Genomic DNA, 9,392 nt, shown 5'->3' with positions numbered 1-9,392 from the left:
GCTGTATAATCTGATATGAAACTACAGCTTATTTTGCCACAGAAGGAGGAAAAAAAAAAGAAGAAAGGAAGAAGAGACTGATGCCACTGACATGTTTGAGAACGCATGATCTGTTTTGATAGCACATTGTATTTGCAGAGCCTGTCCCCAGGCAGGCTGTGCTGGAATGAATTTGGAATCAAAAGGCACGTGCTCAGGCTAACTGGTACCTTTCTTTCTGGCAGTACAGAAATGACAGAGGATCCAGAAGATGCATCCAAATATATATCCTCAGAATTTAATTAGAGAGAATTATTCTTGCCTACCTAGGATAATTGCAACATTATGTTGTGATGGCTGTTAGCATCACATATGCTTACAGATTAATAGTGTTTCTTCCATGTCTGCTTTTGATTTAATCAGGCCATCACTCATTACAATCATGCATGGCTGGTTCTACAAGATGAGGATGTATAAAAAACAACTGGTAACAAACAGACCTGGAGCTGCAGGGCTGTGCCAGGCTGCTGAGCAGGGAATTCACCAGAGCTGTCACCAAAACCCACACCAGATCTCAAACAGCCACACGAGCTGAGCCCAGCAGGCACTGCTGGCTTTACCTGCAGGGAACAGCAGGATTCCCTGATGGTTCCTTCCCTTCGGGGCTGCACTGCACCAGAGCTCCTGGGACACAGCTCCCGAGGGGATCCTCACCCACTGGGATAATCTGGGAATGAAACCTCGTGCTTTGGGATGTGCTGGGGCTGTGGATGGGCTCAGCCCCTCTGGAGGCTCGTGGCCAGCTCTGTTTTCTGAGAACTGCCACACCATCAAACCCCACCTGGGGAGCTTTGTGGTCCTTATATACATTAAAAAGAAATAAAAGTATGTGCCTACTTTGAAGTGGTCACAGAGAGACTAGATTTAGACATAAAAGTAAAATATACATTTATACATAAAAGCAAAACATACATTTCTACTGTGCCAAACCAGACACTAAACCTGTGTTTGATATTGACACTGAAGTCCTGACCACAACAGAGCAATTCACAATGGTAAAAAGCAACAACAACAAGAGATATATCACCAAGTTAAAGACTCCTGAACAATTCTCTCAATTCCACAACATCATCAAGACATTGACCTAAGAAGGGAGCTCAGCTGAGATCAAGGAAGCAGACACAGATCCAGCAGAACACCACAAACCCCATCAAAACCTCAGGGGGCTGCATTGTGATGGCTTTTTCCCACATGGCAGCAATGACTTTCATGCATGCACCTATAAATTTTCAAAGGTTTTTTTAGACAATTTCACAAATGCTGGCTGAACAAAGTTGTCTAAAGCTCCACACTGCCTGTTGTCTGAAGCCGCTGTTTAATTGGAGAACTTTTTTCTCTCTTTCTTTCTTTCTCCTCCCCCACCCCTTCATTCTACAGGAATGCAATCCCTCTGGAATTAAACATCACTGCCCAGGACACACTTCTTTTAATGCAGCCCAAAAGCCACGATCATACCCTTAGAAACAAGCAATCCGTAAAGCAAAATACACTCTGTGCCTGAATGCTAATGCAGCAATTAATCATTTTGATATCCTTGCTCTCTCCCCTGCTCATTTTCCCTTGATTTTTTGATGGCAGAACCAACTCAGTAGAGCACCACACTCTTAAAAAATCATCCTTCAAGTAGCAATATTAAACACTTCAGAACAGAAAGCAAACAAATCAATAGATGGTATAACCCTCATGGTACAGGGAGCTCTAGAGCTGCTGTTGCAGAGACACACGTGCCAAACTCCCTTTCCACTCCCCAAAATCCTGCAGCAGCTTTTTTCCAACATCCCACCCAGCTGAGCTGCTGGGAGAACACACATTCCTTCTTGCTGAGCCTCAGGAAAGCCCTGCTGTGACTGTGCCACCAAACACAGGGACCTGCAGGGACACGAGGCAGAGCTCTCCCATCAGCACCAGCACTTCTGACAAAAAGTACCACTGAGAAGGCCAAAAGTGGCTACAATCCATCACAGAACACGAAGAAATTCCACCAACACGAAGTATTTGGAGGGTTCTAGAAAAGCTGAAAGCCTTCCCCTACCTTTGGAAGCGCAACAGGAACCCAACAGCAGGGCAGGAACCTCCTCCAGCAGCAGGCGGTAGAACGTTCTGGACTTGGGTTTTGTGAGTTTTGTGGTGGGTTCTGATTGGTTCTGGTTGGTTCCAGCACAGGTGAGGCCAATAATGAGGCTCATTAGTGATAATGAGGCTGATTAGCTACACCTGTGGCCCAACTGCCAGGCCCCTGTGCCCAGTGAGAGCCCCCTGCCCTCGGCTGGGTTCAGCCAGAGGAGATGGCAATTCCCAGCTCAGGTTTTAATGCGTTCTGTGCTTGGATGTGCACGTGGCAATTAACATTCATTTACAAGAACAACGGGCTGATTAATCAGCTGGGATTGCAAATGACACGCTGGCACTTGAGTTCGTTTTGTTCTGCACCGTGCACGGTATTTAGCTAAACCTGTGATTAAAGGCCAAGTTCTGAGGCCTTGAAGAATAAACTTCAGCTTTGATGTTGCTGATAAAGGCAAGAGTTTCCAGAGAAATAGATTTTGTGGGGGAGTAAAAAGAAGTTAGGTGTTTTGCTCTTTGTCAGTGATTATGAAATCCAGGAGCATTTTAAATTCAATGAAGATTTGTCACAGTGCTGCGGAGGGGACACAGGATGTCATTAGCAGAGGAGGGAAGAGGGGGAACATAGGGCAAGATTAAAACTGGGATTCACAGTGGCAGGAACATGGCTTTGTTGTTCCAGCCCTGTGTATGAGAATGCCCTGCAGAGCCAGGTCCTGGGGATGGGAGCAATTCATAAAATCAACTTGCATTACTCCTTGCTTGTAATGGTATTTATCACTTTTTTATTATCAAGGCTCTCTGATTCTCAGCAAGGAGTTCGTGCTGATTTATGGGCAAGAAGGAGGCCAGGAATAGGAAGGCTTTGGGGCACCCCAGCTGCAGCAGGGGTGCAAGCCCATGTTCAACCCCATGTTCTAATTCTTCTTCCCAAGTGCCTCTCCCCACAGAATTTGCTGCCTCATTTCCTTGGCCAAGCCTGACACTTTCTGTCACACTTTTGATTATTTCCCTGCCTTGCTCCTGAGTCAGACCTTTGCATCCCAAGTGCTGCAGACCCATGGAGCAGGGTGTTCCTGCCTGTGTGATTCACACCCCTGAGCAATCCTCGGTATTGAGGTCCATAATCCAGGCTGAGGAAATGCTGATGCTGCCTCTAAATGATTACAGGTAAATAAAATCAGTCTTTAACTCACGTGCTGTTAGGCTGCAGTGTCGGAGGAGAATGACCAGGGTTCCCTTCAAGGTTTCCTTCCATTACCTCAGCTCTGTCGTGTTTACTCTGATGTTTTGCTCATACCTGGGGGATCAGCATTACCTGGGAAATGGGATGAGATTCCCCTGCCAGTGCAGAGGGCAAAGCCAGGCCTGTCACCACTTCTCTCCCTCCTGCACACACGCTGGGCAGCACCCCTCTGCACACAGATATTCCCAGCCTCTGCTTTCCCTTGCAGAGCTGCTTCACAGGAGTTTTCCCTCTGCCAGTCAGAGTAGGTTGAATTGGAAAGATTGATTCCCAAAGAGAATTTTAATGGGAAAATGATATGGTTCACAACAGATATTATTTGCATGAGATCGCTGAACTGCCAACCATCAGTTTGTAGGGGAGCAGCAGCCAACAGTCAAGGACTTCAGACTTCAGTCTGAGCTTGCTAAGAGTAGTTCTCCTGATAATTAAACACTAATGTTCTTCCATGAGTACATTATAATGAAATAAATTGCTTCAAGGGAACAATAAACTACAGGCAGCATCTGAAGCCTTTTAACAGCACAGAGCATTTGGCTGCTGCAAGATTCACTCCAAGAGGAGAAAGGTAATAACATCTCAGAAACCATTTGGAAAACAATTTTCTGAACTTTCAGGGTTTGTAGCAACAAACTGGGGCACTCCAGTGTGTGGTGTTACTCGCTCCCAATGACTCAGTGCCAGCTGGAATGGAAGCACACACGTGATGCTCACCTGTGCAGCAGGAACAGAGCTGGCCACGATGGCTCCGGGGCAGCTCAGGGTGGGTTTGGGACCTGTGCTGTGCCCTGACAACATCCCAGAACGTCTCTCTTCAGTTTTCCTTGCTTCTCTCTTATTGTAGCACTTGTCTGCAGTGTTTTGGATGTGAAGACTGCCTGTAACTCACCAGGGATCCTGTCTGGCCCCACAGCTCTCGAGCATCTCTTGGGATGCAGCTCACAGCAAATTCAATAAAAACTCCAGACAAAAGCCAGGACCCTCAACAACAACATTTATATTCCTCCTAGAGCAGAATAAATGGAATTATCACTGCAGTTTCCTAATACTTAAAGTGTGTTATAGAAATATTTATAAAGACTTGAGAAAGTGTATTGCACATGTGTCCAATTGAATGGAACTGTGCATGTGCCTCTCTAATTTAAGATATTATCCTGCCATTTGAAGATGTAAGTAGTGAGCACAGAATAAAAAAAAAAAAATGTTTAACTGTCTGTTCTCTTCCTGCAGAGCAGCAGTGAAGGATTTTGCTCTCTATCTTGGCTTCTTTAACTTTTGAAGCTGGTGGAAAATACATTTTTCTGTCATTATGCTTCTTTTAAAGTCACCAGGTTGAGCTTGCTTTGCTTGAAGAGTTAGCTGCTGCAAAGAGTTGACCCTATGCAGGTTTTAAAAGAATAAAGCATATTCATGTTTATAGTGCAATTTGCAAGCAGTGATGAACATGCTCTGTGAATGGGAGCTGCTCATGGTAAAACCTCTCTGGCACCCAGCTCCCAAAAACCACTGTGGCTGTAGCCAGGAATGTAAAAATCCACAGAGAAATCTCCCTTCTACTGCTCTCTCAACGTGGCACAATTGCCTGTAGATTGGCCTTTGGCCAAGACAGATGGATTATCACTACTCAAATTTCAGTAAAGCCTCCTTGCATTTACATAATGTAAGTTTCTAACATTTAAGCAATTAAAAGAATTGGTGCTTATGGCTTTAAAGAACTTGTGGGTTAATTACGACTCGTTCTGTGGATGTGATGGGGGAGAAAAGGAATCACTCTGGTAGTTAAGGAACTTGATCACAGCTTTACATGGGCACACTGCTTTGCTGAAGGACTTTTTTTTTGCTTGAGGAAGAATAATAAGAGTTGCATTTCAATTTGTTTTCAATGCACAAATCCCCTTCCATAAGATCTGTTCTATCAGTGGAAGTCTTTCAGGATGGGATTGGTTTCTTTAAAGTTATGAAGATACAGTTTTGTTTTATGTGAAGCAGTTAAAGGCAGCACTTCTTGGCTGTGTTCTGAATTTCACCCTTTCATTCTGAAGTGTCCTCACAGCTCACATAAACTCAGAGCCCTCAAAGCCTTGAGTTTTCAGAACAGAAATCCTGAACTAAGCGCATCACAGGGCACGGGACATTGGCTGAATTGTTTCTAGCAGGGTGATGCCCCGTGGAAAACACCTGTTAATGTGATTTTTGAAGGTGCTGTGTTTTCCCAGGTAGGAAAGGATGGCATTCCCTAAAATTGTGTGTCCAACAAGAGATGGTCCCACTGACTGCAGTGGTCAATCCATAAACACAAGCACAGCTCCTGTGCTCACACAGGAACAAAGGCGGAGCTGTGTTTGGGTTGAAGTTCTGTCACTCTGGACAGAATAAGTTTTAAAAGTATTAATTTTGTATTTTTTTTTTTTTTCAATTATCTCAGTTTCCTCTCTTGTTGTGACTCATTTCATCCTGGAGATGTTGTTTTTTCTTTTCAAGGTAAGAAAATAGACATTAAAAGTGGGTTCTGGTACACAGCATTCAAGCATAATGGAAAAATACAGCAGGCAACTAAACTGCAGCACAGAAAAGCTTCACTGGATTCTCCTATTTAAACTGAATGACAACTGTGCCAAATGTTTGCAAAACTGAAGAAGTTTTTTATTATTATAACAGGGCATAGAGGCACCAATCATCACCCACTAAAATCCCAAGCAACTCTTGCTGTGTTGGGTGCTGCACAAAGATTGAGCCAATGGTCAGTGCTAAAAAAATCAAATAAACAAGGAAATCACACCGGGGGTAAAAACAGAGAGAGAGAAAAAAATAAACCATGGGGGTTTTATGATTTATCCAAGGACATTGAGGAAGTTTTTGCCTGGAATGAGTGTTTAAATCCAGACCTTTGCAGCCCTGTTCTTTCAGTCCTTCAACAACTTCCTGCCTCAAAGTGCAAAGAATATTTTTCCAATCTTTTACCTCTTTTGTTCAGCCCAATTTTATTACTTTAAACTACATTTAGAGGACACTGATTTTTCCTTTGTGAAAACTAAGTATTAACCAACATCAGAGCTCCACCCTTTGATTTCTCTACATTAGATCAAATTTCAAACTGCATGTTACTCAAAATAAAAAAATAAATAAACCCTAATTCCTTTCTTATGGAATTCAGCCCTATGTTTATTTACTTTTTTTTCCCTCTATTTCCTTTCCATTTTGTTCTATCAAAATAGGCCTCCTGGTAAGTAATACCAGTTAATAGCAATTATTTAAAGTATATTTTGTTTCATAGAGAAACAAAAAATCGTCCTTGATTTTTGGTGTGTTCTGTAATCCATGTCAAATGGATGGCTCTGTATATCTTCCTAATGCCTAATAAAACACACTACTGAATAGCACACTCATTACATATTAAACTGAAAATTCTGCTGCCTAAGTGCTGGGGTGTGATTTGAAAACAATAAAACCAGCATGGAGTTATGAATTACAATCAGTTTTCTACATTTCTGATTCATAAAAATACATTTTTATGCTCTTTCCTTAGCCAGCATTTGAACTTTTCGTCCAGCCTGTGCCAAATGAACACAATCAAAACATACTGTCTTTTTTTACTGCTACATAAGAAAATGTCCCCTTGTTTCTAAATTTGACCCCACATACATGTTCAGAAGGTTGGTTTTATTTATTCTTGTCACTCTTTGTTTTGTTTTGCCTCCAGGTCGAGGCTTACAAAATTTGAATTTGCTCCTCTAAAGGTTTTTGTATTTCCTGCTAGTTCCCTGAGAGCTGCTTTGGTACTCCAAATAAAAACATTTGGGTTTCACAGGTGCTTTGGTTTGGTTTGGTACTCCATTCCTCTCCCTCTCTTCCAGTCTCTTAGAAGAGATGATCACATTCAGAACAACCTTCAAAATATTTATATTTTATTTTATTACATGGGTTTATTCAAAATAAACCCAGCAACCACAGAAGAACTCTTCTTTTCCACGATTTCAGCATTCCTGAAGTCTCCAGCAGCACAAACTATCTGTACTCAAATCATTTTCCTTTTGCTCTAAAGAATATCATTTGTAAAGGAGCACAGCAGGACCTGCAGGGCTGCATTGTCAGGGGAGGCTATCAGAGCACTGACATCATCTAATGGCGTGTTAAAAGCAGAATTATTAGTGTTTATTGTCAGCTCTCAGCACTGGAAATGCAGATTAGCAGTCACTGGGCTCAGCACAGGAGAGGGAATGATAAAGAGGCAGATTCTGCTGGATGGGCTGTGCCAGGAGCAGGAATTAGCTGGGCTGGAGCTCTGGCTCCACAGGGCAGATAAAAACAGACCCCAACAACCCCAGGAAACAACACCACCATCACAACAAACCTACAACAATCCACAGATGGGTTCCATCGAATCCAGGCAATGCCACCCAACTGATCCCATCCACAATCCTGCTCCTGGCTGCTGGTGATGGGAGAAAGCATTCCTGACACTGGGAAAAACATCTCTGCTGTACCAGGTTCCTGCAGGATCAGAGTTCAGGGGCTATTTTCAGTGGCAGGAAGAACAAGAGGAAAAGAGATGGAACAAAGCAGCTTTTCCTGGAAGTGTTGCCTGTGGGTGGATGTCTGTCTCAGCAGGGGTAGTTTGGGTGCAGCTCAAATTCTCTTGACTCTGCAACACTTCCTGCTGTTAGTAGTGTCTTTCTACCGCTGCTGTCCTCATTATTTCAATTTTTCTGCTGGTCTTTTTCCTTTCCCCATCTGGAGACCCTGCCTGTGACCTGTAGCCATGAAACCCCAGAGAATTACAGAATTATGTGCTGGCAGCACCTGCTCAAGAGGCCACGGCTTGAGAGGCAATTGGGAGTTTGCAGAAGGTATCCCAACCACAGAGTCCAACTTTTCCCACATGTCTGTAAATCCCTCTCCCCACATTACCCACGTTGACCTATATTATTTTTGGCACAATTTTAGTCTTTCTGACCCCGAGATGTGGGTTTTTTCCTCTTCTGTTTGTATCCTGGGCAGCTCCCGTGGTTACCTACCCAGCTCACAGGGGCTCCAGCTCACCCTCCTTCACCTGCTCTGGATGAAATTACAGAGACTGTTGAAAAGTTTGACTTCAATTAATAAGCCCTAGAAATTGCTGAAAGTAGAAAAACAATGACTTTATAGTAAAGTTGAATCTATATGGATTAAATGTATTAAATGTATTAAATGGAGCAGATAGAGGGTACAATTTAGGGAAGAAAAGAGGATCTAAAAGAACGTAACATCACTCAGATCAGGTTAAGAGATACTTGACCTGAGAAGGTCAGGAAAACTTTTAAAAGTTTTAGATAGAGAAATCTGCAGCTTTCTCAGCTGGTGATGACTGAAAACTCATAGTTCAACCTTACACCTCACATGAAAGAATTTCCCATCTGTGTAACAGCAAGACTGAGCAATATTAGAGAAGGGAACTTGGGAGATGGCAGGAGGATCTCTGGGTTGGTCTGTTGTTGATTGTTAAAACATCCTCAGCTTCTCACCAGAACGTTTCATTCCCAAAAAGTCTCTTATGAGGTCAGTTGTCCTTGAAGAAACTTTGTGACTTGAAAATGAATAGAAAAGGATGAGGAAATATTAAGGATAAGTACAGTTTTCCAACACCTCCACTTGCAAAAAAAGTCTGAAATAGCTCTCAGCCTGTTTTTTGGTTTTTTTTTTTTTTTCTTTTCTTATAAGCTTCCATATCCCTAAATATACTCCACTAGTTTGTCAAGGTGGCTCTAGAAAAACCCAACATTGTCTTGATTCTGCTGAAAAAAAACCAGCTGCTTTCTGGGAAAAAAAAAAAATTGTTTCAAAATAGGCAGAGAACAGAGCATTTGTAGAGCTCTTTGCTCATTATCTGAAAATCAGTCAGGAAAAGAAAAAAGCAGAAATATGAAAGCAGGTATTTTTCCGGTAAAACATTTCCCCTTCTTTTGAAACTATTTGTGTAGCCTTAAGGGAGGCAAAGGAGTGGTGAAAAGAGATTTTTATGGTCCTTTAGCATAGCATTTCATTGCTGAGTGATCCCAGAAACAAC

At 42.6% G+C, this 9,392-nt stretch overlaps 1 long non-coding RNA gene across 2 annotated transcripts; it reads left to right on the top strand.

The window, feature by feature from the left end:
- The first annotated feature begins 2,448 nt into the window (after window positions 1-2,448).
- LOC148182729 (uncharacterized) lies at window positions 2,449-4,498 on the top strand. Of its 2 annotated transcripts, XR_015774273.1 has the most exons (4): window positions 2,449-2,557; window positions 2,900-3,273; window positions 3,967-4,112; window positions 4,194-4,498. It is a non-coding gene; the product is annotated as an uncharacterized LOC148182729 (long non-coding RNA). The 2 variants fall into 2 exon arrangements; XR_015774274.1 differs by lacking the exon at window positions 3,967-4,112.
- The last annotated feature ends 4,894 nt before the right edge of the window (window positions 4,499-9,392 follow it).

This window comes from Pseudopodoces humilis, chromosome 20 (assembly GCF_049639895.1).
Source record: "Pseudopodoces humilis isolate 2021_Gansu_Grassland_sample_001 chromosome 20, ASM4963989v1, whole genome shotgun sequence".
In the NCBI taxonomy this organism is placed as follows: Eukaryota; Metazoa; Chordata; class Aves; order Passeriformes; family Paridae; genus Pseudopodoces; species Pseudopodoces humilis.
This window is presented reverse-complemented; position numbering and strand designations above follow the sequence as displayed.